This window comes from Podarcis melisellensis (assembly GCF_964234715.1).
Source record: "Podarcis melisellensis genome assembly, chromosome: 15".
In the NCBI taxonomy this organism is placed as follows: Eukaryota; Metazoa; Chordata; class Lepidosauria; order Squamata; family Lacertidae; genus Podarcis; species Podarcis melisellensis.
In genome coordinates, this window is record NC_138532.1 from 23,037,543 (window position 1) to 23,062,443 (window position 24,901).

Here is a 24,901-nt window from a genome sequence, read left to right on the forward strand (position 1 = left end):
TGGATCTTTCTGCCTATTGCCTTCCTCACCCACCTTTCTAAACTCCGCTGCAGTTCTCTTTAAACTGCTCCTTGTTCCAATGTGGAGCCTCTGCTTAACTACAGAATGACAAGTAACATCTGTTTGTATGGAAGCCAACATCGAGTCGTCCAAAAAAAAAAAAAGAAAGAAAGAAAGAAAAAAAGAGGGGGAAAAGAGGCTTGGTTTCTTTATATTTTCCAACCTCGTGCTCTCTCTCTCTCTCTCTCTCTCTCTCTCTCTCTCTCTCTTCCTTTTATCCCCCCCCTTTTTTAATAAAGGAAAATGCAATGCAAGTTTGGAAAACCTCTCCAGTGAAGCAGTCGCTGTTTCCCAAGAGTCAATTCCGAGATATAGCATATCTCTAGAAGACTGCTTTCTTACACCAAATTCAAATTTAGCCCCCACAGTATTAACATAGTAATACGCAACTTTTTTTCAAAAAAAAAAAAGGAGTCACATACCTTCATCACTATCAAGCCACTCCCTCCTATAGGGGTTTATTCTTCAGCTGTCAAGTTTAGGGAAGGAAAAAAAAGTGGGAGGGGGAGAAATGGGAGGGGTTTGGGAGGAAGAGAGAGAGAGAGAGAGAGAGAGAGAGAGAGAGAGAGAGAGAGAGAGAGAGAGAGAGAGAAATCTTGCCCCAAAATATTATCTTTTGTTTTACAAGTTCGGTTCTAAAAATCATAATTCAAATGTGTCCCAAATTACTTAACAAATGGCAGGCTGCTGATGATTCTGTAGCTTGTTGAATAGGCCAGGGGGCCAGAGGGGGTGGGGAGCCAAGGAATCACTGTTCCAGATTGGAATAACTGGGAAGAATCCAACTCTGTAGCGGTTTCTTTGAATGAAAAAGTAGTGAGAGCCCCCCTCCCATTTCCCTGCGCGCACAGCACGTTCCCCCCCCCCAATAACCGTCTCTCAGACAACTAATTTAATCCAGTAATTGAACCAAAGAACATGAGAGTAGCTGGAAAACAGCGCTGCTTCAAAATGAAAGGAATGTTTTATTAAACGGGCGGTTTGGGGGAGATCCGTGTACATACATGAGCCTCTGCATACCTCCCCACCAACAATTTTTTTTTTAAAAAAAAAAAGATGTCAGACAAGTTGCTAAGGAGACTTGTACAAACTCTCAGCACCAGCACTTTCTTGCCCTTTCCCCCTATCTTCCATCTCGTATTCTGATCACGCTCCACTGCGACACAGCCGCACCAATCCATTGCATTAATCTTGGCCTTTAACGGTGCTGACTGGCATCGCAAACTGTGTGTATATATCATCTTTCAAACTTAACAAGTTAAGGGGGAGAGAGAGTGAGAGAGAGATATGTACAGAAAAAGGAAGAAGCAGAGACAGGGAGGAGGAGGTAAAGGAGGTGGGAAAAGGGTGGAGGAGAATCCTTCAGTTTTGAATATATAGAGGTACGAGTGGGAAAAAAATAAGGAGCCGAGCAAAATAAGGGAATAAAGAGGAAGTGGTGCTCAGGCATATGCTGAATGCATCCCTAATTCTCATTCTCTCTCTCTCTCTCTCTGCTTATAACAAGATCCCACATTCCCTGGCAGATGTTGAAAGCAGCTGAATCACTGCCAAATCTAACAATGTAGAACTCAGCCTATACCGCTAGCATTTTCTCGGTCACAAAATGAAACTCCTTCTCTCGGCATAGTGAGGCTGGATGTGTATGTTGTGAGAGAATATATATATATATATGGCCATACTTTGGCCCTTGGAGACAGGGGAAGGGGAACATTAACTGTAAAAAAAAATCAAAGTGTCTAACAAGCCCACCACCACCACCCCTAACTAGGGTCGTTTCTGGAGGGAGGGCGTTGAATGCCTTGTCCAACAAACCATTCCTTCCCACGTCAAACACCTCCAGCAAACAGGAATATCAATGCCAGGAAAAGGATGAACAGTTGGATTTCTTTCTTTCCTTTTTTTAAATACGTATGTCCAGGGCTGAAATTAACATTTTTCTTTCAATACACAGTCACAGCCAGCTTCTCTTTTCTTTCTTTCAGCTTTTCTCTCTCTCTCCCCCTCCCTTTTTTCTTAACCACGTTGTGTGTCGGGAATTCTTAATTTCCCCTTTTCAGTGGTGGCCGAGTTGAGGAATGGCACTGTACATGCTCCTGGGGGAACTACATCGCTAAGGTTTTGCTTTCTTAAGAAAGCACACCCTGTTCGCCCCTCGTCATCATCATCTCTCTGGCCATTCTGCTTTCTTTCCAAAAATATTAGGGCTTCCAGCTCACTCCACCATAGCCTCTTTCAAGCATAATTGTGTTATGTTTAGTTTAGCGGAACTCCCCAGATTGCCCCAAGGCAAAAACAAAAACAAAAAAACAGAACCCTGATTATAATTGAAGGATTTTTTTGGGGGGGGGGTGGAGATTAAAGGAGTATTCAGGTGTATACAGGACAGAATATCGCTCTTCATATTTTGTGTCATTTCAGGGTTTGTCCCTCAGTTGTTCATGGCTAATGGCCATATATTAGGGGTGGGAATCATTTTTATGCCCGTGAGACATGTTCGCTTCTGAGAAGCCTTCTGGGGACCACATGACAGTGGTGGGAGGAGCAGGAGTGAAAGTGGGCCGAGCAACAAACGTAAATTTTACCCCTGAGCAGTAGGCTGGTTTCTACACATCCTCCTCCGTGTCCTTCATCCAGGCGAGAGAGAGCTATTATCAGAGTTCAAGGATACATTTCTAGCCAAGCAAAAACACTCAAGAAGGGTGTGAAGCAATGTTGCTGGGGGGGGGGGCTGGGGAAAGTTTTGGTGGCCTGGGAACAGTTCCAAGAATGAGAGAGAGAGAGAAAGAGAGAGAGAGAGAGAGAGGTCCAGCAGCTCCTCACCCCTGCCATACATGCATCTTCCTGCTACCACCATTGCAGTCTTTTCTTTATTATCATTGCTAAACTTTCACCCAGCTGCATCCATAATACTCTAAGATAAACGAGGTTCAACAAGAATAACCCTAAAGCAGAACACTTAATGGAAGGCTCTTGGCGCATGACCTTGCAGCACACAACATGCCTGCACAAGATGGTCTATACAAGGGTGTTAGTTGCCTGTCTATTTGTTCATGGAGAGACTTTCTCAGGTAGGAATTGTGTAGCGTTTGAAAAGCTCCTTGAAGAGAAGGAGGGGCACAGAATTCTGCCCTCCTCTCACCAAAGCACTGTGGTCCAGGGAGATAGTCTCCAATCCTCTCCCAGCTAGAATTGAATAGGCTTCCTGAATCTCTGAAGATGCTTTATACTGAGCCAGATCTTCCTAAAGTGGGGATCACCCTTTCTACCAGAAATGCTTTTTAGTGAAAGAATGAAAGGAGCCGTCTGCATGCAAAATAAAAATAAAAATGTGCTCTGCTATGGTGGGCTTCCACTAACAGCTATAGCCAAAGGCTGCACAATATGCTGCAATTTCCCTTGATAGAAATATTGTCAGCACAGGGGGAAGTGGAATGTGACAAATGGCCCAGGATTTAGAGTCAAATATCTCTTCATCTCAAGATGGCCCCAAGAGTTGTGGCAATCCTCTGCCCCAGGAGTGAGCTCTCCTGTAAGATCCCCATAGATCACTAAGAAGCATCTCCTGGGGCCATGAGACCTTTTTCACTGGCCCCTGAGAATGTCTCTCTTCCGGTGTCCAGAGGATCCCTCAGCTCCTGACATCCCAGCTTCACTGCCATGCAAGAGACACAGTTGAAGAATGCAACCCAGGCTTCAATCCAGCTCCTCTTTGCGCTGGGCTGGAGGGCAGAGGCATCCCTCATTCCACCCACTGAATAAGCAGGTGGAAATGCTGTAATGGTGGTCCACAGAAAGCCACGGCATTGGGCAGGGAGGGGGCGGCAGGGGGCTGAATTAGTCCTGCATCCGCTGGATCCTGAACCAGGCTTGCTCCTTAAGTGTGGGCTGACTTCTCCAAGGATCTGAAGTCAACTTCACCCACCTCTCTCCCACAGTGTATCCGTCCTCCATATTCTACTGATTGACCTTGGAGCAACATTCAGAGTTGCCTTCACTTAGAGCCCAGAAGCCTTGTGATCTGTCCTTCATCCCGCTGCCTTATCTACCTGTCCTGATGACCTTGCGTTTGCCAGATTTCTCTAAGTACGGAAAATTCCACTGCATCTTTATTGGATGCAGTGGTGCCCAACTGCAAGATGAGCCCTGCCCAGTCTTTCCACTGAATGGCAGCCCCACACAATTCTGAGCGTTGAACAGGAGTCAATGAAGCACCACAGGTAAGACTGCCTTCTCTACCAAGCAGAGGACATCCCTGTCCAGGTGGGAGAAGGAAAGCTAGCTGGAAGCAGCACGTGGAAGGGAAACAGCTGCAACCTTCACCCTATTGAACCTCCTGGAGTTTCAGAATTGCAATTGAGCTCCTCCTTTTTCTAACACCACATGTGCTAACAGGATCAGGAAGTGCTCCAAAAGATGTCTGATACATCCTCCAAAGCACCTACACATATGAGCTCATAAAGTTTGAATTTGAGATGTAGGATATGACCAGATGATGGTCTAAAGGCTCGTGAAATAGTTCTATTGTTGAAGCTAAGCAAGCCTGGCCATGTAACCTGCTTGGCTGGGGGACCACCTGGGAACCAGATGGAAGCTGCTCTGAGCACTTTGGAGGAAGCGTAAGCCAATATATTCCTACCACCAGTGAATATCCTAGTGGGCCCCCTTCAAGCAGCAAATCATGTTGCAGGTGCAATTCTGACTGCCAGACCACCAAGGAAATATTTATTCATCATGGGCTAACTAACTAACACCAACTAACACATCAGCACAAGGATTTCCACTCGCACAACAACCCAGACACACCTTGTGCCCTCCCCAAATCTACTCTATCAGAACAGATTTATGGGGGTAGGATTATAATTAGGAAAGGGATAATGAGTCTATTTTGAGACTGTGTTAATTTCACATGCATTTTCACATTTGTCTCTGTGTTGTTGTTGTGTTTTTTTAAAAAAAAATCCATCCTAAAATTAATATCTAAATACTGCTTAAAATGCATTTTATCACATAATATTTTATCTAAATATAGGCACTTCTGAATGTATTTTATGCCAAGGTTTAGACTTATTTTATGCACTATGGTATGTTCCATAAGCTGAGGACTTGTATTACCAATTTAGAGAACTCAGAAATCTAAAGAATAACTATGCTTTGTTCCCTATATTAGGTCGTGGGGGATCACAAGCAGTGAGAGTGCTGTTGCACCCAGGTCCTGGTTTTGGGCTTTCCATAGACATCTGGTTAGACACTAGGAGAATAGGATGCTAGGAGGTCTTTGGTCAGATCCAGCAGGGATTTTCTTACATGCTAAGCTCCCTCCCCTCCAAAAGCGGGTTGTGGGTTTGAATCCCCCCCCCCCAATGCCAGATGGCTGTCCCATTTCATCTCCTGCAAATAGGATGGTGAATTGGAGTGACTGTTTTGGTCCACACACGAAGATTGTCCACATGTGATGAAGATCAAAAACTGACTTCTGTCTGTTAAAACACACACACACCACAGACTTGTGCTGTCCATCCCACAAACAATATTGAAAAGGGCAACATTGAAGGTGCTCTGAAGTCTACAAGATTGTCTGTTTGGGGATCTTTCTGTACCTGCAACTTGGAGCTTCTAAGGACAGGAGGAGAGGCAAAATGCAGATATTGATGTGCCTGACCTGCAGTTAGAGGGTGTGAGAAGAAATTTCGCTGGCTGCCTTATTTCCTCTCTGAAATTTCGTTGATGTTTTTCCTGATTTTCCTTGAATTCACTTCAAACTTCCATGCTAGGCAAAACCTGATAACAGTTAAGGCACGTGTGGGGAAAAGGCACACACACTTCTTTAGAAATGCAATGAGTCTTCCAGAACTCATCTGGGTCCCAGGGCCAGCTCTGCCATTAGGCAGGGTGAGGCATTTGCCTCAGGGAAGGAGTGATGTGCTTGTGGGATTGTCCTCCTTAGGTGCCAACTTCGCTTGGGCTGGCCTTGGGCGTTCTGAACCTTGACTTGGTGTGGGAAGAAGGAATCATTTCCTGCTCCACCTCAGGCAGAAATGCATATTAGGCCAGCCCTGTCAGCTCTCCTTAATACACATCACCAAAGGAGGAATCTCTGGATTTGCATTTCAATTTATTTATTCAAAAAATGTACATCCTCCCCTTCTCCCCTTGCGAAAAGACTTGCTCAGAGCAGCTTGAGAACAAAAAGCAAACATAAAATCACCAATAATTCAATCACCAACATACAAAATAGTGCAACTATTAAAAAAAAAAGTGCAAAAGCATCAAGGGTAACACTAACAGTCATCAGTAGCAGAAGTTTAAGCTTGTTTAAGAAAGCTGAGTGTCTAAGCATCTGCTCTGCATGCTGAAAGGTTCAACCTCCAATGGCATCTTCAGGTAGGACTGTGAACATCCTCCCCCTGAAACCCTGGATGGCTGCTGCCAGTCAGTGCAGAGCTAGATTGACCATTGGTCTGACCCAGTATAAGACTTCTTTCCTGTCTTCTGGTGAAACTTTTCAATTGCCATCAGAACACAAAGATAGAGAAAGCTAACTTGATCTCTTGGGAACAGGGAGTTCCACATAATTTCAGGTGCAATTTCAGTAGGACCTTATGGAAATCATTGTTTAGCGTTCTTGTTATTCATCATCATTTGAATATCCTGCTTTTCATCGCCCAGGCCCAGACATCCTGAGCTTCAGCAAGGTTCCTGCAACTCAAATCTGAGTTCTCAGTTCACCTTACACTGCTTTCTTTATCATAGAGGTAGCATGCAGAACACTTGACCCAGGTTTAAGATCAGGCATGTTCAGTACCCAGTACCCAGATTTCAAGATCCAGAGGTGTTCCTGCTCCTAAGGTAGATTTACCAGATATCAAAAGGTGTTTGACTTACCCATTCTGGCAACATCTGGTTTATGAATCCATGCACCTGGGAATTTAAAACAGCAACCATGAATTCATGAGAAACAGCTAGTCTTCAATAGGATTTTACGCAAGAAAAGAGCCCATTCAAAATGCACCAGCTCCCCCCCCCCCAAAAAAGCAACAACAACAACATGACAGAAGGAAATACAATTTTGACTGCTGGACGTAGATTGTCCTGTACAACTAGCTTTAGCGTAGTAATCATGGTGAATTTTATTGAAGGGCTACTGACTTTGCTCTGATGCCCTGCATATGAGCTTCATAAGGGCACCTGGCTGGTCACTGTAGGAAATGGCCACTGTTGCACTGGGGGGGATATTTGGCCTGATGCAGCACAACTTATCTTATAAAGGGTCTTACCTCCACAGTGGCTGGAAAATGGCAACATACAAGTTTGAGGCAGATCACGAGCAAGGAAATCATGAGAATGCAGAGCCATAATCCATCACTCTATATGCAGTTATGGGGCTCTTGGGGGGAAAAGATCCCTCCCATTCTGTACTTCCAGGGTCAGGAGCAGGAGGCTCATTGATTCCCTACTGGGCAAGCATGCATGGCTATTGGGTATTGGGTTATATTTGACTTGGAAGGTCACAAGGTACACAAAGGTGTCCTTGCATGAATGCCTTTCAGTATGGGTCCCAAGGAGAGCCATAGAATCATAGATTTGGAAGAGACCATGAATACCACCTAGTCCAACTTCCTGCAATGCAGGAATATGCAGCTCTCCCATACGGGGATCAAACCGGCAACCATGGCATTAATAGCACCACATTTAAACTAACTGTGCTATCCAGGCCCTAAATGGAAGCGGGGTGTGGTGGGGATAAGGCAATTTCAGACAGGTTCCCCATTCCTCTTGCAACCCCAAGGGCTGCAGCCAGAAGAGAAATGTTGGGTCCAAGAGCACCCCATTGCATGCATGGGGCTCTACTTACAGAGCTCTGTAACCCACCCGTTGTCCTGACATTATTCTGCTGCTGCTATCCAAAGCACACTTGCCATCAAAACAAATCAATCTCGCTTCCAAGCAAATGTATTTAGATCTGGGACATAATCGAGAAGCTGTAAGGACAAGTTCAGCTGGAGACCAGCATGGCTGTTTGGTTTGTGTTAATTGGGAGCAGCCTAGAGGTGCACATGTTTTAAAGGGATTTAGAATATGCAGATGGGCAATATGGGCAACTCTCCCCCTTCCCTTTCCCCAGACGAAAGAGCAACGTCAGTGAGTCCAGCAGGGACAGCAAAAATCAAGTTAAGAAGCCGGCACAAGACAAGGCTCATCTAGCTCTCCCCTCCTTTCAGCCGCTGCTCGAGAGAGACAGCGACAGCCCCACCGCAGTGTAGCTTTTGGCTTCATGTCTCTCTGCAGCAGACAGAGCCTCGGCTCAGCTTGCAAAATCTAGGTCACCTGAATGTTTGCCTGCCTGCATTTCTTAAATGATACCTCCCGTCGGCGTCTCATGCACCAGCGCTGAGTTGGGGAATGACTCAGAAATAGCCTTGATCAAGAGCATAGTCTGGGGCTGGGCTGACACAGTCTGCCCAAGTGTGTGTGTGTGTGTGTCTGGTGTGGGGAGGGAGGTGGCTGTGCGCTTTTGGCAAGGTAGCTCATGCTTCTCCCTGCAGATGGAGCAGGAAGAAAGGAGCAGATCATCCTTTATTGGCAATCAGGGAATTGCTCCATGGAGAATAGACTTTGAGTTTGCAATCAGAAGGAAGGGGTATTGATTTCTTTGTTGGTTGCCAGAAGCAAAGGCCAATGGGCGGTGGGGCTTAATCAGCGCTCTGTGTGCATTCTCTGATTCCACCTAAGAGCAGTAAATCTGAAGAAATTAGTAAGAAATTTCTTACTTTTAAAAACACACAGACACACACATGCATCTAGCCCTTATGACGATATACTCAGTGATCTAGAAATGCAGTTCGTTATGGGTGCTGAGAGTTGTAGGGAGCAGGGGTACCAACTTGAATAAAATATTTTGGGGGCCCAGGTAAGCCCCACTCCACACAACCAATCACATGACACTGTGCACACACACCATTTCAATGGCAATGCCCATCAATTTTGTGGGGGCCCATCTCCCTCAAATATTTTATTGCGGGGGCTGAATTCCCCACAACCCCTAGGAGTTGGCTCCTATGACTGGGAGACCCCCCCATTCACTTTCCAGAGCTACAGTTCCCAGCATCATTTCACAATCAATCCCTCTTTCCAGGGAACTCTGGGAATTGTAGTTCTGTAAGAAGAATGGGAGCCTCTGAACAACTCTCAGCACCCTGAACAAATGACACTTCCCAAGATTCTTTGGGAGCAGTCATGGCTGTAGTATGATACAGCTTTATATGTATAGTCCGGATACTGTTCATTAGTTTCAATGTGTCTACTTTGAGTAGCATTTAGTTGAATTGATTGAGGTCTTTCTTTGCATTGATGATATACCGTAGATTCTGGCGTATTAGGCAACTGGGCGTATTAGGCGACCCCCAAATTGGCAGGTGCAATTTGGGGGTTTGTCTTATAAGTCCAGTCACCTAATACGCTGGACAGCCCCACGCTGAAAGCCACAGAAAGCAGCAGTGGGCAGGCTCCGCGCTGGGCGGCTCTCTTCCAGTGCAGAGCGGACCCCCTGCTGCTACTGCTGCTTCGGAGCCACCGCAGCAGCAGTGGGGGGCAGATACCTGGCGTATAAGATGACCCCCCACTTTTTAACCTCTTTTCTGGGGTTAAAAAGTCGTCTTATACGCTGGAATCTACAGTACTCTGTGTCAGAAACACAGATTTCCATGGACTTGGATAAGGGCCCGACGAGATGAGATATGGAAGATTGTTCCCACATCTTGGATAGTTTGGTGACTAAGACCAACGTCCAGTTATTTGACTCACTCTTTTGAGAAAACACGCTATCAGTGTGAGACACTCTCCTTGTTGGACAACAACTTCCAACATTCCCAGCCAGCATGGCCCAAGGTCATACACTGGGAGTTGCCGTCCAACAACATTTGATTCACAGCCTCTTGGATTTTCTTTTGAATGAATGATTTAGAATGTCACCCCCGATGAATTAGACAATGGTTAGAAAAATATTATAAAAACCATGAGCATCTTTGAACAAGCTCCCCTACTTTTCTCAAATACAGGATAGAATGCTTTTCCTAAAACGATGCTGGTGGCAATACACATTTGCATCTAAGAACAAATCGCTGTTCTTCTACAGAAGTAAAGGAGGATTAGCTGAATTCTTGGAGGAGAAAGCTATCAGTGACTGCAGTGCTAGCCATGGTGGCTGTGCTCTGCATCTACCATTGGACGCAGTGATGATCCTGAATACAAGCTGCTGCAAACTACAGGAGGGAGAGGACTATTGTGCTCAGGTCCTGCTTGTGAGTTTCCCACAGGCATCTGGTTGGCTACTGTAACAACAAGATGCTGGACTCATTGGGCCACTGGCCTGCTCCAGCAGGCTTGTCATATGTTCTTATTTCATATTCACTGCACATTTGTGTAGAATTCATCAAAACCTGTATGATGAAGGAACTGCAGTTTAATTGAGTGATAGACTTATGTCAAGATATAGCTTACTGATTCATCATAAACTTTCTGCACAAGGAATGGAAAGCATCTAGCCCTCCTCATTGTGAGCGTCCTTCCAAGCCAATCTGTTTCTTAATGTTTCTAGTCCTTCCAAAATTTCAGCTTGGGCTGGGGGCAGCAATGACCAAAATCGGCTTATTAGAGCGTTTTCTTCTGTAGAGAAAATGTCCTTTTGCTTGCTCATAGGGTATTGTGAGTCGTATAGGGATGTGCCTTTCCTTTTTGATTTTGGTGACTCTCGTTTATGATGGTCAAGCCAGACCATCTCCATAGCAATAGACCATCTAGCCTTCCTGATGTTTCTGAACTACAACTCCCATCATGCCTGGCTAGGGCTGATGGGAGATATAGATGTGGTGGGCATAATTTTCCCCAGGATCTTGCTAACTGTTGCCTTTGCTGAAATGTAAATTAATATTTATTTTCCACATGTTGAAGCTGCTGTGGCTCTGTGATTGACTGCACATGCCAAAGATCCCAGGTGGAATCCCATCATCTCCAGGTAGGGATTGGCAAAATCCCTGTTTGAAACCCAGGAGAGTCACTGCCAATCAGAGTAGACAACACTGAGCTCAATAGACCAATGCTTTTATTTGTTGTAAGGAAACTTCCTATGCATGCATGCAACTTGACCATCATGAGGGCTAGGAACTTTAAGACCTTGCAAAAGCACAGCTAAACAATGATTTGGGAGTTGGGGGTCAGACTGAATGAAGAATTATTGAATTGTTAAAGGGTGGCAGTGCAACTTCGGTTGTTTATTTGAGTTGTAAAACACCTTGAGTGCAGTAATGTAGAAAGGTGGTATGCAATTCAAAAGTGAAATGAAATCTATCCTCAGGGTTTTTAGAGATGAGCTCTAATACAAACTCAGGGCAGAGCACGATCAGTGCACTGTACATCTCACTAACGCCTGTCCAGTCTCAACATAAGGCATCATAACCTTTCCCCAAAGATATGAATGAAATCCAAGCGTTCAGCATGCTGAAAACCCAGCAAGACCTCACTTCAGCTGCATGAAATTTGTTCCAGAACAGGCTGTGGTTTCACTTCCTCCCACATTCACCAAGAGTGGTGACTCAGAGATCCACAGCAAGGGCAGGGAGCAACTTTTGCTGGGACTTAAAAGGAAGAGTGGATGCAGTCCCCCACCCCTACCCCCTACCCCAAAGAACTTTCACTTTCAGAGAATATGGTTTCAATCAATTTCCGTTTCCATAAAGGTTGCTGGGATTCTCCCCCTCCCCCTTTTCTTTCTTTCTTCTTCTTTTTTTTTAATCTCTGCTCATTTGACAAGCGAGCATTATATTTGCAAGCTGATCGGCAAGCCAAAACACGCTCGCGTTCATTCATAACACTGAACTCTCCTGCGTTAAACAGCCGATTAGCGTGAATGAAGTGGGTGTGTAACTTCCTTGAAATCCTCCAGAGACCTGTCAAAGCAAAGCTACCGCAGCGCAGCACTTGCCGTGAAGCACGGAGATCAGAGGTGTAGCTGAAAAGCGTTGCTCTGTGGAAAGACAGGGGTGGAATCTGCCCAGAAGGTTTGTTAGGAAAGGGCTGACGAGGTTTAAGAAGTGGCCAACGAAGCCGAACGTGGAAAGATTCAGGACAAACAAATGAAAGTGCGACTTTGGACAGTGCATAAACTATGGAACTCACTCCTGCAGGAAGGGCTTGAAAGAGAATTGGACAAATTCATGGAAGAGAAAACTACCAATGGATTGCAAAAACGGTGTGGTTCTGAATTACTGTACCTAGAAAATCCCCGGGGTCTGTTCAGTTTTGGGCATTAGTGATGCAAGTTAACTCTGTGGACTGACTCCCATGTTACCTTGATTTGATTCCCTACCTTCGGCCTTAATAAGGAAGAGGCTGTTCTACCAAGGAATCAGAACTGCATTCTCTATCAGCAGCTCTTATCCAGGATATCCTTTATACAGAGGGGTGCACTGAGGAATACACAACATTTCATACACAATGGGCTTCCTCATCCCTTTGTGGCCCATATGAACTGGCTACGTAGGCCTTCCAGCAGCTAATGGTCAGTGCCAGATTACCAAATACGCAGAGTAGGCTCCAGCCTATGGGCTCCATGCCTTTTAGGGGCCCCACGACAATGGATCAAAACAATATTGATTTTAGAGATTTGAAAAAAGGCTGGCACAGCTAATGGTGGGGGTCAACCAGGAGACTCTGCCAGCAAAACTGGCTTGCCCTACTCCCCATTCCACTAGAACAACTTAGAAGCTTTGGGAACCATGGGCCACAACTCTGCAGGACTATAGCGCCTCCGCTGCAGCAGTCCAGTGGTGGTAGTGCAACTTGCAGCCTGGCAGGGACTAGCTGACCTGAGCAGCCAATAGGGATCCATCTACCCTTTTGACAGCTACTGACTTTCTTGGTTGTTTTGTTTGTTGCTTGTTTGTTTGTTCCTGATTGCACAGACTAAGCAATTGGCCATTCTGTGCAGCAAACTGGATTGCTCACAGACTGCCTGGAGCCAACTTGACTTAAAACCAGTTCCGAGCCTGTCTCATTTTGTTTTATGGGCCTTGGCATTCAGGCAATGGGATGCCACAGTGATCTGCCCAACTCCAGCAGTCATCTGCCAGTGCCCTTTTCAAGGCACCCCAGTTGTCATTGCAGAGGTGGGTGGCCATCAAAGAAAAGTGTTTTTGCCCCCTCCTTCTGCCAGTGTTCAACATCTTCCCTAGGTGAGCTTGCTTGGCACCTCCATTTTTCTTTAGGTGCCAAGAGAAAACCTTTCAGTTGGTTTTTATGGCATCCTTAAGTATCTCTCCAAGTTTTTTAATTGGTTGTTTATAGAGTTTTTGTGGATTTGCCTGCTGCTGTTTCAGCACTTTTTCGGTCTCGTTTTTGGTCGCTATCATCTTTTGATGTTTCATTTGTTGTAGCTTTGCCGTAAACCTCCCTAGAATCCTTGATGGAAGGCTGGTACATACATTAAATAAAAATAAATAACAGTTTAGGGGCTGAGCCCTGGCTCATATGTCAATCTTGGCATGACAACACACTCCTTCCCTAGCTGTAAGAATGTAAGGAGAGATTTGCGGGATTGGCCCAGGAGTCCCATCATTGAGTCCAACATCCTAATTCCCACAGGGACCAACCAGATGCCCCCAGGAATGCCAAAAAGTAGGATTTGGAGGCAATAGCTCTCCCCTATTGAAAATGGTATCCAGGACTACATTGGCTTTGAACAAGAAGGTCCCATTTAGGCAGGCATAGCCCTGCAGATCTTGCTGTCTCCCAAAACCTCCCACCATCTTTGGAAATCAACACCTGATCTTGCTATCCCCCCCCCAAAAAAACTCCCACCATCCCTGGACATAAATTTTCCTGCATTTTTAGTTATTATTGGTGCTATTTTTCCAGAAAAAGAGGTGCCAGAACTCACCATGAAAACACTTCCCTCATTTTCTTAGAATGCCAATAGCACCCACATGAGACGTGCCAGAACTGAGTTTTGTTGAGTTCCAGCTGGAAAAAGAAAAAGAAAAAGAAAAAGTCCTGGTTATCATGACTAAGACAATATTCACACCATACATTTAAAGCACAATGAAACCACTTTAAACAGTCATGGCTTCCCCAAAAGAATTATGGGAGCTGCAGTTTGTTAAGGATGCTGAGACTTGTTTGGAGACACCCAAACACCACATCCCCCTCCCAGTTCCCTAAATTCTCTGTAAAGAGGCTTTGATTGTTAAACCATTCTGGGAATTTTAGCTCTGGGAGAGGAGTAGGGGGTCTTATTGCCTAGCCCTCGTCTTAAGGTCTCATATACATGTTTGCATGTAATTTTGCCCAACAGACAACAAAAGAAATTGTGGTCTTGCATCATAGACACATCTGCAAAGCAATTTCCCTAATTTAATACAGTTTCATATGTTCTTTTCACTAATCTATACATTTATATGCATTGTTGACCCATTATTGTGCATTTTTGTACACATTTCATGACTGGAGAACTGCGTTGCAAAATTCAGAGGAGTGCAAAGTTTTAAATGATGGCTGTGTTTCAGATTGCTTATTCTTTCCAAAGCTTTAAATGTGAACTGAATCAAATTTCTCCCCCATCCCTGGTCCCAAAACATGGTTCCTGCTGTCTTAATTCTGAGCCCCTTTATTTTTATGAGTTAGGCTCTGAATGCACACACAGACACACAGTCTTCTGCATCCGCAGACATCCCAGGGCTCTCCTAATCACAGTCCACCACATGCAACACAGCCAGTAGTACAGTAAGGATGAGTTCCAGTAGGAACTCTGGCTAGGAGAGGAGAAGAGGCAATGAACTCCTCACTTCAGTTCCCCCTTTTTAACTGCAGGAATTCAGGCGTTGGCAGGCAGAGCTGAGACTAAGAAGTGATACACACTGTTTCCATTCTCGTTACCCTGACGGGCATGAACATTCATTTCTCTATTTGCTTCTGGCTGGCACTCACCGCTCGCTTTTGGAAGGGGATTCTGCGGTTTCATTGCTGTGAAGTGATCGTGGCCGATGACTCAAGGCGCAGAAGATGCATTTGCAAAGCCAAACTCATTGGTGGAGAGACAGGCAAGGGGGTGTGTTATATGGGGGGGGAGGGAGGGGAGAGAGAAAGACACACACACACACACAAACCCCTTGCCTTCTTCCCTGGCAAAATGGGCAGAGTGACGGGAGGGCGAGGAGGCGCAGGTCCCTCTTGTCTGATTCATTTCCTGAAGAAATAAATGCCATACAGAGCAAACGAGTGATTAATGCCGAATCTATGCCTGACACATACTGGAAGAACGATGTGAGTGAAATCTGGCATGCAATTAGCCACTTAGAAAAATAACCTGTTGCCAAAAAAGGTGGAGGTTATTTTTGAAGCCAATAGAGTTTCTCCCTCCCTCCCTCCCTCCCTCCCTCTCCCCCCCTCTCTCTCTTTATGAGCTGGAGGGAGGATTAAAGACAGCAGTAGATTAAGAAGCAAATCAAAGATAATTATTAAAAAGGTCCTGAGCCAGCAACTGCTGAAGGAGAGAAAATAAATCTCCCCTTGGATTCACTGGAATGCATCAGAAACGCAACAGATATTCTTAAATTCTGTTTTCAAAGTGTTTGGATGGTATAGGCTGGCACAGAGAATGAACTCTGTGAAACCCAGGGCATTTTGGGGTCTCTAATTCCCCCCTGGATAGCGATAAAAATCTAGCAAAAAGCAAGTTGGAGGGAAAGTATTAAGTCCAGTAGCTTTCTGGGAGATAAGAGCAAAAGCTCCCTTTCAGCACACCTGCTTACAGTTCCAAACTCAATACTTGGCATCTCCAGTAAAAAGGGATCTCACAGATTAGAGCCGGGAAAGAAATCTCTCTAGGAATTGACACAGAGTGTAATCTAGGGTCATGGAGGATCAAGGAACTAGTACTATTTCTGCAGCAGAGTCGTTGTAGAGTCCCTGTCCCTAAAGCCATCCAATCTGCAGGAGAGGAGAGCTTTCGGGCCACTGAGAAGTCCTCACCCTTTGTTCTGGTTGAAGCCAATCAGAGTGAACGGAGGTGAGTCAGCTACAGAGGATTGGCTCCTAGGGTCACTCTGGAGAACGCATGCAGGAAGAACACTGATGAGGAGTTGTTCTGTATGCTCCAAAGCTAAGCTTTTGGGAACAACAGAGAACACAAGGTGCTTCAGGTTCAAGAAAGTGGAGAGTTTATTGGGGATGAGGGGATATAGGGATTGTTTATGCATTTTGAGAAAATGATGAATAAAGTTAAGAAGTTAAGAAAGAGAATGGTGTGCAAGTTCTGTTACATGCAATAGAACTTCAAGGAAAACAAAAGTCATTCCAAAAGAAGATATTGGAGCGTTCCAGATCCCCTGCCCATGGAAAATAGTAGATCTAACTGAAAGGCAGCATGTGGAGATCTGCATTCATTGTTGAAATACACTCTTAATTATTATTATTAGCGTATAATCATATAATTATAAGATTATTGCATAATCTTAAAGTGTGTAGCTGTGAGGGAGAATGGCTGTGTGGCAATCATGAAATGACTCTTTACATTAAAGTGCAACAGACCAATGCAGCTACTGTTTAGGAAAGCAGGTGAAAGTAATTTCTTTCTGACTTCAGTGTGGCACACATAGTGCCTTCAAAGTTTTATGAAACAACATAGGAAGAGAGAGAAACGATTTTAGAAGCAATGACAAATGAATAGGAAATGAACAGGAAGGAAGGGAATGGGGTGAAATGGAAGAATGGTATTGTGTTGAGTGTGTTGGGGTGGTAGAGTATACAAGGAACACTACAATAATCACGGGGCAGGGAGGATGAATTTTCTAGCATGGCACAAAACTTTCACAAAACGGCCCAAGTGGTTTTGATTTGGCTCCAGGACTGAAAGAGAGCTCTCAAGAGAGAGAGTTGATCTAATAGTGCAAAAGCAAGGATGCACAAATCTATGCATTTCAATGTTTTTCAGTTTCTCTTGTTTTAATGTTCTTAGAATATTTTATTAATTTTGCAGTAATATAACACTGATCAATTTCAACAAAATCTATAAAGGGTTAAATTTTAAATTCAGTTCTCCACATTTCCACATCAGTTCAAGATTTTTATTTTTTTTCAAACAGAAAGTCCTTCTGAGCATTTCAGTGTGAATTTATCCGAATATACACATGTTTTATGTAATTTTGCCTAATATGCACATATGTGCAAAGCAATTTCCCCAAATATATAGTGCATTTTTGTGTGTCATTTTCACTAATCTATGCATTTTAATGCACATTTTGCCCCCTAGCCTGTTCATTTTTGCACACAGTCCTTGACTGAAGAACCACATTGCAGAATTCAGAGAGGTGTGGATTTCAATGGATCGTTTGGCTTCACTTTGAAAAGTGTGACTTAGGTAGTTTGTCTTTCAGTGTGAATGGAATGGAATTTCTCCTCTGTGTGCAACAGCATTCAGAAGGAGTGCAAAACCAAAAACCTGCATTAGAAATTACCGAAAGTGCCGTGCTGAAGTCAGTCGCGCTTCAGCATTATGCAAACGTTGGTCTCCATCTCCCCGTCTCTTTGCTTACTCGGTAGAACTGGAATTTGCCCAGGAAGGTCGATCCAGCCAGACCGCTGATGTGCCTCATTCCACTGTCTGCCCCCAAACTGAGACAGGGCACCTGGTCTGTCTCAGCCTAGCAACCAGTCTCAAAGCCAGCTTTCAAGTGCATTTTCTAACTGCTCCATCTCTGGCATGGATGACAGCAACGCTATTGTTTAGCCCAGGTAAAATGACCTCTGTTTAGTTTGCCAGCTCAATGACTTTGAGAGAATGCCTGGCTTTGAGATAACTCCTTGGGGGAAAAGATATCCAGAGGGCTGTATCAGTTCTTACGGTGGTATTAAGGCTAAAGTGGGTCTTGTGGCAGGGCTTTTGATTGGCTTCCTTTCACAGTAGCCAACATCTCACTGAGGAGACAGACTTGTGTCTGGGGGGGTACCACTGTGAATGAAAGCTGCTCCATTCAAAAGTAATAACAGCAATCCCCACGCATGGCATGGAGAAAAGTGGTCCAGAAGGACCACAGGAGAAGGACCATTATCTCCACGGTAGAATACCTGCTTTGGATGGAGGAGATCCTTGGGATCTCCAAGTGTTTATGGGAAAGACGATTGCCTAAAACTGTGGACAGTCACTGCCAGTCAGTGCATATAAGAATGACCTAGATCAGTGTTTCCCAAACTACAACTCCCATTATCCCTAGCTAGCAGGACCAGGGGTCAGGGAAGATGGAAATTGCAGTCCAAAAACAACTGGAGACCCAGGTTTGGGAAACACTGGCCTAGATGAATCATGTGGTTTGATGCTCTAAATTTGGGAAGGGATGTAGCTCAGTGGTACAACATGTGGCTTTGAGTGCAGAATGTCCCAAGTTCAAACCCCAGCGTCTCCAGAGAAAGAGTTAGGGAAGATCACTATCTGAAAACCATGGACAGTCACCACCAGCCAATGTAGGGAGTGGCGAGGTAGATTGTCCAAAATGGGCTTCCTGTGTAGCCCTTATCAAGTTTTCTGCATGGAATGTTTTGCTATGGAAGGATGTTCACATTGGGATACCGAACAGGTCTACTCAGAAATCAGCTCCTGATTTCAGTGGGAGTTATCTCTGGGTAAGTGTCTAGAGGACTGCACCCTCAGTCGCCTGGAGGAGGGCTCTTCATTGTCCCCTGTCTTCCAGAGGCCTGTCTGGACTCATCTAGACATTAGGAGTTAAATGTTGCACTCTTCCTACAGAGACTCTGGAGGCACCCTCACTTTTGACTTGCAGGAGTCTCTTGAAGGCTTCTTTGTGCCAACAGACCTTTTCAGTGTGGTGTAGTGGTTAAGAGCAGTAGACGCATAATCTGGTGAACCAGGTTCGCGTCTCCACTCCTCCACATGCGGCTGCTGGGTGACTTTGGGCCAGTCACACTTCTCTGAAGTCTCTCAGCCCCACGCACCTCACAGAGTGTTTGTTGTGGGGGAGGAAGGGAAAGGAGAATGTTAGCCGCTTTGAGACTCCTTTGGGTAGCGATAAAGTGGGATATCAAATCCAAACTCTTCTTTGCAGTCAGTTGACTTCATGATTACTTTCACATTCAATTTATGTATTTATTCATCTAATAAGGATTATTATTATTATTTACTTATTTAATTTATATACCCCCCTATACCCACAGATCTCAGAGCAGTTTATGGGATAAAATTACAATATAAAATATACTGTACCATATAAAAATGTTGTTGTTGTTTTTTTAGCGGTGTACACTGCGCCGACAGCTTGCCATATGGCAGTACAGAAATACTTCTATAAATAAATAATATCAGAGTTCAAAGACACATTCCTACCAGGAAAAAAAAGATTCAAGGAAGGGATGATGGAGGGCTGGGGAGAGAGAGAGGGTGGCCAAGGAAGTAGCATGTCTGAGGGAGATATGTGGCCTGAGGAGATTTCCAAGGGCCAGATAGAGATGTATGGAAGACACATTTGGCCCCTGCACCTTGTGCATGGCATGCAATGAGGATTTTATGCATTGGCTGTGTAGCCCCTTGGGGCCTAGGCATATACCTTTCTTTCTGTGTTCCTCTGACCCAGCAGAAACTTGCAGGACAGGAAGTTAGAGAAGTCAGCTGGGATTCTCCTGACAGCCTGGGTAAGAAACAGGGGTGGTTTTCTTTCTGGAGAACTTCTTGCCCATGTCTCACTCTTCTCTCCTGCTTGCTCTGCTGAAACAATGAGGTGCAAAGAAATCCTGACCATGTGCTAGATTTACGACAGACTTCAGTAGAATCAGAACATGAAGCTTACGTGTAGCCTGGCAGCTCCTGAAGAAAATGCTCTGCTGCAAGCAACGTTATTGGAGAAGAAACTTCAGGAACAATTTACATGGGTGAAACGCTTTGATTAAATTGTATAAATTTGGAAATAATTGGAATTATTCTGATATTAATTGGAAGCTGTATAATTGGCAAAACTGTGGTAATATTGGAATTATTCTGATATTAATTGGAATCTGTATAATTGGCAAAAGTGTGGTAATATTGGGTAAATATTGGAATATATATATATATATATATATGCTTTCGTAGATTTTCACGGGTACAGGAATGCAGGTTTTGGTGTCCTCGGGTGTCTTCCCGTGTAAAAGTTGGGGTGTCTAGGCGACGTTTCGACGAGGTCTCACTCGTCATCTTCAGGCTGGTGCTTTCGGCTTCTTGTTACTGGAACAGAGCAGGATCTCAGTGTTTGAGTTCCTATAAATACTGTTGAGGGGGTGTGGTGTATAGCCTCCAATGTTCTGGGCAGAGAGGAAGTTCCCAGGCTAGTGTGCCTTTTCTTCTTTTGTTCCTTAATTACTTGAGGGATATCTTGAGTGATTTCTTGAGTGATATCCTGAGTACCACTTAGGTGGGTCATTAGGTGTGGATTAGTTGCTAAAGTCTTTGTGTCTTGACCTCTTGAACTTTGTGAAGAGTTTTTCTGAGAAGATGGCTGTACTGCACTTAGTTGTGCTCTGGCTTGGCTTCGTGTATAGGGGCGAGCTGTGGTTTTGTGGCCTGTGTCAGCCAGATCTGTGTAGGGATTGCAGGGGGGTGCAGCATCCGGAGGTGCCACCATGGTTTGGCTACTGGATGGTGTCTGTAATTTATCTGTGGAGAGGGTCTGGGTTTGGGTCTGGTGTGGTTGATTGGTGATGGCGTTCTGTGTGCCTCTGGATCTGGTGTCAGTTTTTGTGGGGAGGGCTAATTTCCAGATGTCTGGCAAGCGGGATGTGTCGTCACGCTTGTTCATGTTGTGAGGGTGTTTCTCTATCTCGATGGCTTCCATGATTATTCTCTTGTGGTGATGTTCCATGTTAAAGAGCAATTTGGAATCTGCAAAATTAATTTCGTGTCCTGTTTCTTTCATGTGTTGGAAAAGAGAGGAAGTTTTTTCTTCTTTTTTGACGGCATTCTTGTGTTCTGCGATACGTGCATTTATTCGTCTGTTTGTTTGTCCAATGTACGTGGCTGGGCAGACTTTGCAGGGTATTTCATAGACCCCTTGGTTTTCCAACTGGATTTTATCCTTGGGGTTTCTGAGGATATTGGCTATTTTTTGGTTGGTGCAAAAGGCTGTTTTGATATTGTGTTTATGGAGGATTTTGCTAATTTTATCTGTAGTGCCCTTGATATAAGGAAGGAGGGCCATGCCATTGTTTTCTTCTGTGTCTTGGTTTTTGGGGGGTGTTTCTTTTTGGATTAGCTTCGTAACCCTGTTTTGCTGGTATCCATTGGCAATTAACACATTTGAGAGATTCTGTAACTCAGTTGTCAAGTGGTCTTTGTCAGCCAGGCGTTTGGTTCTGGAGATGAGAGTCTTGGCTACGGAGTTTATTTGTGCAGGGTGGTGGTGTGATTGTGCATGTAAGTAGCGGTTGGTGTGTGTTTTTTTCTATCTACCGGAAAAATCTCTCAAATGTGTTAATTGCCAATGGATACCAGCAAAACAGGGTTACGAAGCTAATCCAAAAAGAAACACCCCCCAAAAACCAAGACACAGAAGAAAACAATGGCATGGCCCTCCTTCCTTATATCAAGGGCACTACAGATAAAATTAGCAAAATCCTCCATAAACACAATATCAAAACAGCCTTTTGCACCAACCAAAAAATAGCCAATATCCTCAGAAACCCCAAGGATAAAATCCAGTTGGAAAACCAAGGGGTCTATGAAATACCCTGCAAAGTCTGCCCAGCCACGTACATTGGACAAACAAACAGACGAATAAATGCACGTATCGCAGAACACAAGAATGCCGTCAAAAAAGAAGAAAAAACTTCCTCTCTTTTCCAACACATGAAAGAAACAGGACACGAAATTAATTTTGCAGATTCCAAATTGCTCTTTAACATGGAACATCACCACAAGAGAATAATCATGGAAGCCATCGAGATAGAGAAACACCCTCACAACATGAACAAGCGTGACGACACATCCCGCTTGCCAGACATCTGGAAATTAGCCCTCCCCACAAAAACTGACACCAGATCCAGAGGCACACAGAACGCCATCACCAATCAACCACACCAGACCCAAACCCAGACCCTCTCCACAGATAAATTACAGACACCATCCAGTAGCCAAACCATGGTGGCACCTCCGGATGCTGCACCCCCCTGCAATCCCTACACAGATCTGGCTGACACAGGCCACAAAACCACAGCTCGCCCCTATACACGAAGCCAAGCCAGAGCACAACTAAGTGCAGTACAGCCATCTTCTCAGAAAAACTCTTCACAAAGTTCAAGAGGTCAAGACACAAAGACTTTAGCAACTAATCCACACCTAATGACCCACCTAAGTGGTACTCAGGATATCACTCAAGAAATCACTCAAGATATCCCTCAAGTAATTAAGGAACAAAAGAAGAAAAGGCACACTAGCCTGGGAACTTCCTCTCTGCCCAGAACATTGGAGGCTATACACCACACCCCTCAACAGTATTTATAGGAACTCAAACACTGAGATCCTGCTCTGTTCCAGTAACAAGAAGCCGAAAGCACCAGCCTGAAGATGACGAGTGAGACCTCGTCGAAACGTCGCCTAGACACCCCAACTTTTACACGGGAAGACACCCGAGGACACCAAAACCTGCATATATATATATATATATATATATATATATATATATATATATATCACATGGGTGAAACAGAGTAAAATAATTGTCTCATTCATAAAGAGAGCAGGAAGTATCATCCTCATTCTAAGGGCCTATCAATACTTAGCTTTTGCCTTGTGCTTTCCAGACACAGGTCTGCACTTTAAAGCTCTGTGTCCAAGTGCCCCACAGTTTTCCATGCAAAAAGACACTCTATAAGACTCAATGGCAATTCTGGTTTTCCATGGATTACAATTTTCTCCAATTCGGTGGTAAAGAGTGGGTTTTCATTGGGAAAGCTCTGGGGCAAAAAACCCCACCACAAAGAGCACTCAGACATGAAGCTTTAAAGTGTGGACTATGTCTGGAAAGTGCAGAGGAAAGCTAAGCATGGATAAATTCTAATTTAGCTTGGTTATGTCATTATTGCATAGCCAAATCCAATAGGCTAGATAGTGTAGTGACATCATCACACTAGTTACAGGATCCCTGACTGGCTGGATAACATAGCCAAGAAGGATTCCCCCCCCCCCTATTTGTTTATTTATTATTGCCAAAGCAGCTGCTGAAATGAGCAGCAAACAGGAGCAAAATGGTGCCAAACAGGCATGGCAGAAAACTTATTTTTGAGAGCAGTGGCGTAGCGTGGGTTGTCAGCACCCGGGGCAAGGCAAGTAATTTGCGCCCCCTAACCCATGGATTTGTGCCCTCTAACCCGTGGATTTGCGCCCCCTAACCCTAACCCCCAGATGTTGCGCCCAGTGCGGCTGACCCCCCCTGCACCCCCCATGCTACGCCACTGTTTGAGAGGGACATTTAGGGAGCTAAAACTCCCTCTTTTATAGTGAAAATGTTTGCCCATGAAAATTCAGTTCTGCCCTGCTTGCTACGGACATTCAGCAGGAAGGCAAGTGCGGTGTCCTATTGAAAAACCACAAGATCAGAGGAGATATGAGTCTGTGGAAAACTCAGATTCAAATTCTGGCTCAGCTTCCTAGTTAGCCAACGGGCAAGCACTGTTTTTGGCACAGCTTCCTTCACAGAGTTGTTACGAGGAGAAATGAAACTATAAGTGTATACAAAAATGCGCTATGAAAACAAATAAGAAAAGAAAATATTTTAAACAGTTGACCAAGCCAGGAACTTGCTGACACAAAAAAACTTTGACGGATCGCAAGATCTAACCCAGAGGGATCAAGCTGCCATTGCTTTACTCGTGGTGCAAATCTGGAAACCTAACATTGAATCAAGTGGTGCTAAGGGGGGGGGGGTCAGAGAAACGTGGCTTAACATTCCCCACCGTAGAGACACACAAAACGGTTCTGAGTCGTTTTAAATAAACGGAAATGAGTGAAACTTTAATAACCTATCTAAAAGCCAGTGCTAAATTAGGATCAGGTTGACTGAATGGAACACCACTAGTCAATTCAGATGGAAGAACACTACTACCATTGACCCCATGGTATTTGCTATATGCATCTTAAGTGTTTCTTGAGGGTCTTCAGCTGAAGCCACATCGCTCAGACTGGCCTTCTTTTGCTTACGAGAGCTTAAAGAGGACCATAAGTGGGGATATCCTTATTGGTTTAAAAATGAAAGGCAAAATCCCCCAACCAGAGGATGTCTTAGTAACCACATTCTCTCCTCAGATCTCTGTCCGCCAGCAGCTGCATTTGGGACTCTATTTTATCTGAGGACATGGGGACTGGCTTTTCTACTCTTTCCATTCTTTCTACCAAATATTGACACGTCCATTCATTTGCATTGTGACATTTCCTCTCCTCATTATAATCTTCTTTGCAAATAATGGCGGCTAATCCACCCTATACACACATGGCCAGACATGTATTTCCATGCATTTCTGGTAATTCCTTGCCCTATAGAGGGGGTCAGCGGAAGGTCTCTTGGCACAACCTAAATCCCCCACTTCACATTGCAAAATACTACCACTCAAGTGTTCCATAGGCCACCACCACAGCCCCTTGACACAGACCCCGAATCTCACCCTGAATAAAGGACTTCCTAAGATGCAATTTAGAAACTCACAAGGCCCGGGGAATAATCTTGAGGGTCCCAGGATGCACTTCACTCTTCAAGCGAAGGAGGTCTCAGTCTGGACAATGTCTGGGTGAGTGGGGCATTTGAGAGCTATAAAGAAA

At 44.6% G+C, this 24,901-nt stretch overlaps 1 long non-coding RNA gene across 1 annotated transcript; it reads right to left on the reverse strand.

Moving 5' to 3' along the window:
- Positions 1 to 1,104: 1,104 nt before the first annotated feature.
- On the reverse strand, positions 1,105 to 24,901 carry LOC309357730. The gene is made up of 5 exons (XR_014163207.1): positions 24,748 to 24,901; positions 19,668 to 19,822; positions 13,994 to 14,076; positions 6,946 to 6,981; positions 1,105 to 1,309 (listed from the first exon to the last, which is right to left on the reverse strand). It is a non-coding gene; the product is annotated as an uncharacterized lncRNA (long non-coding RNA).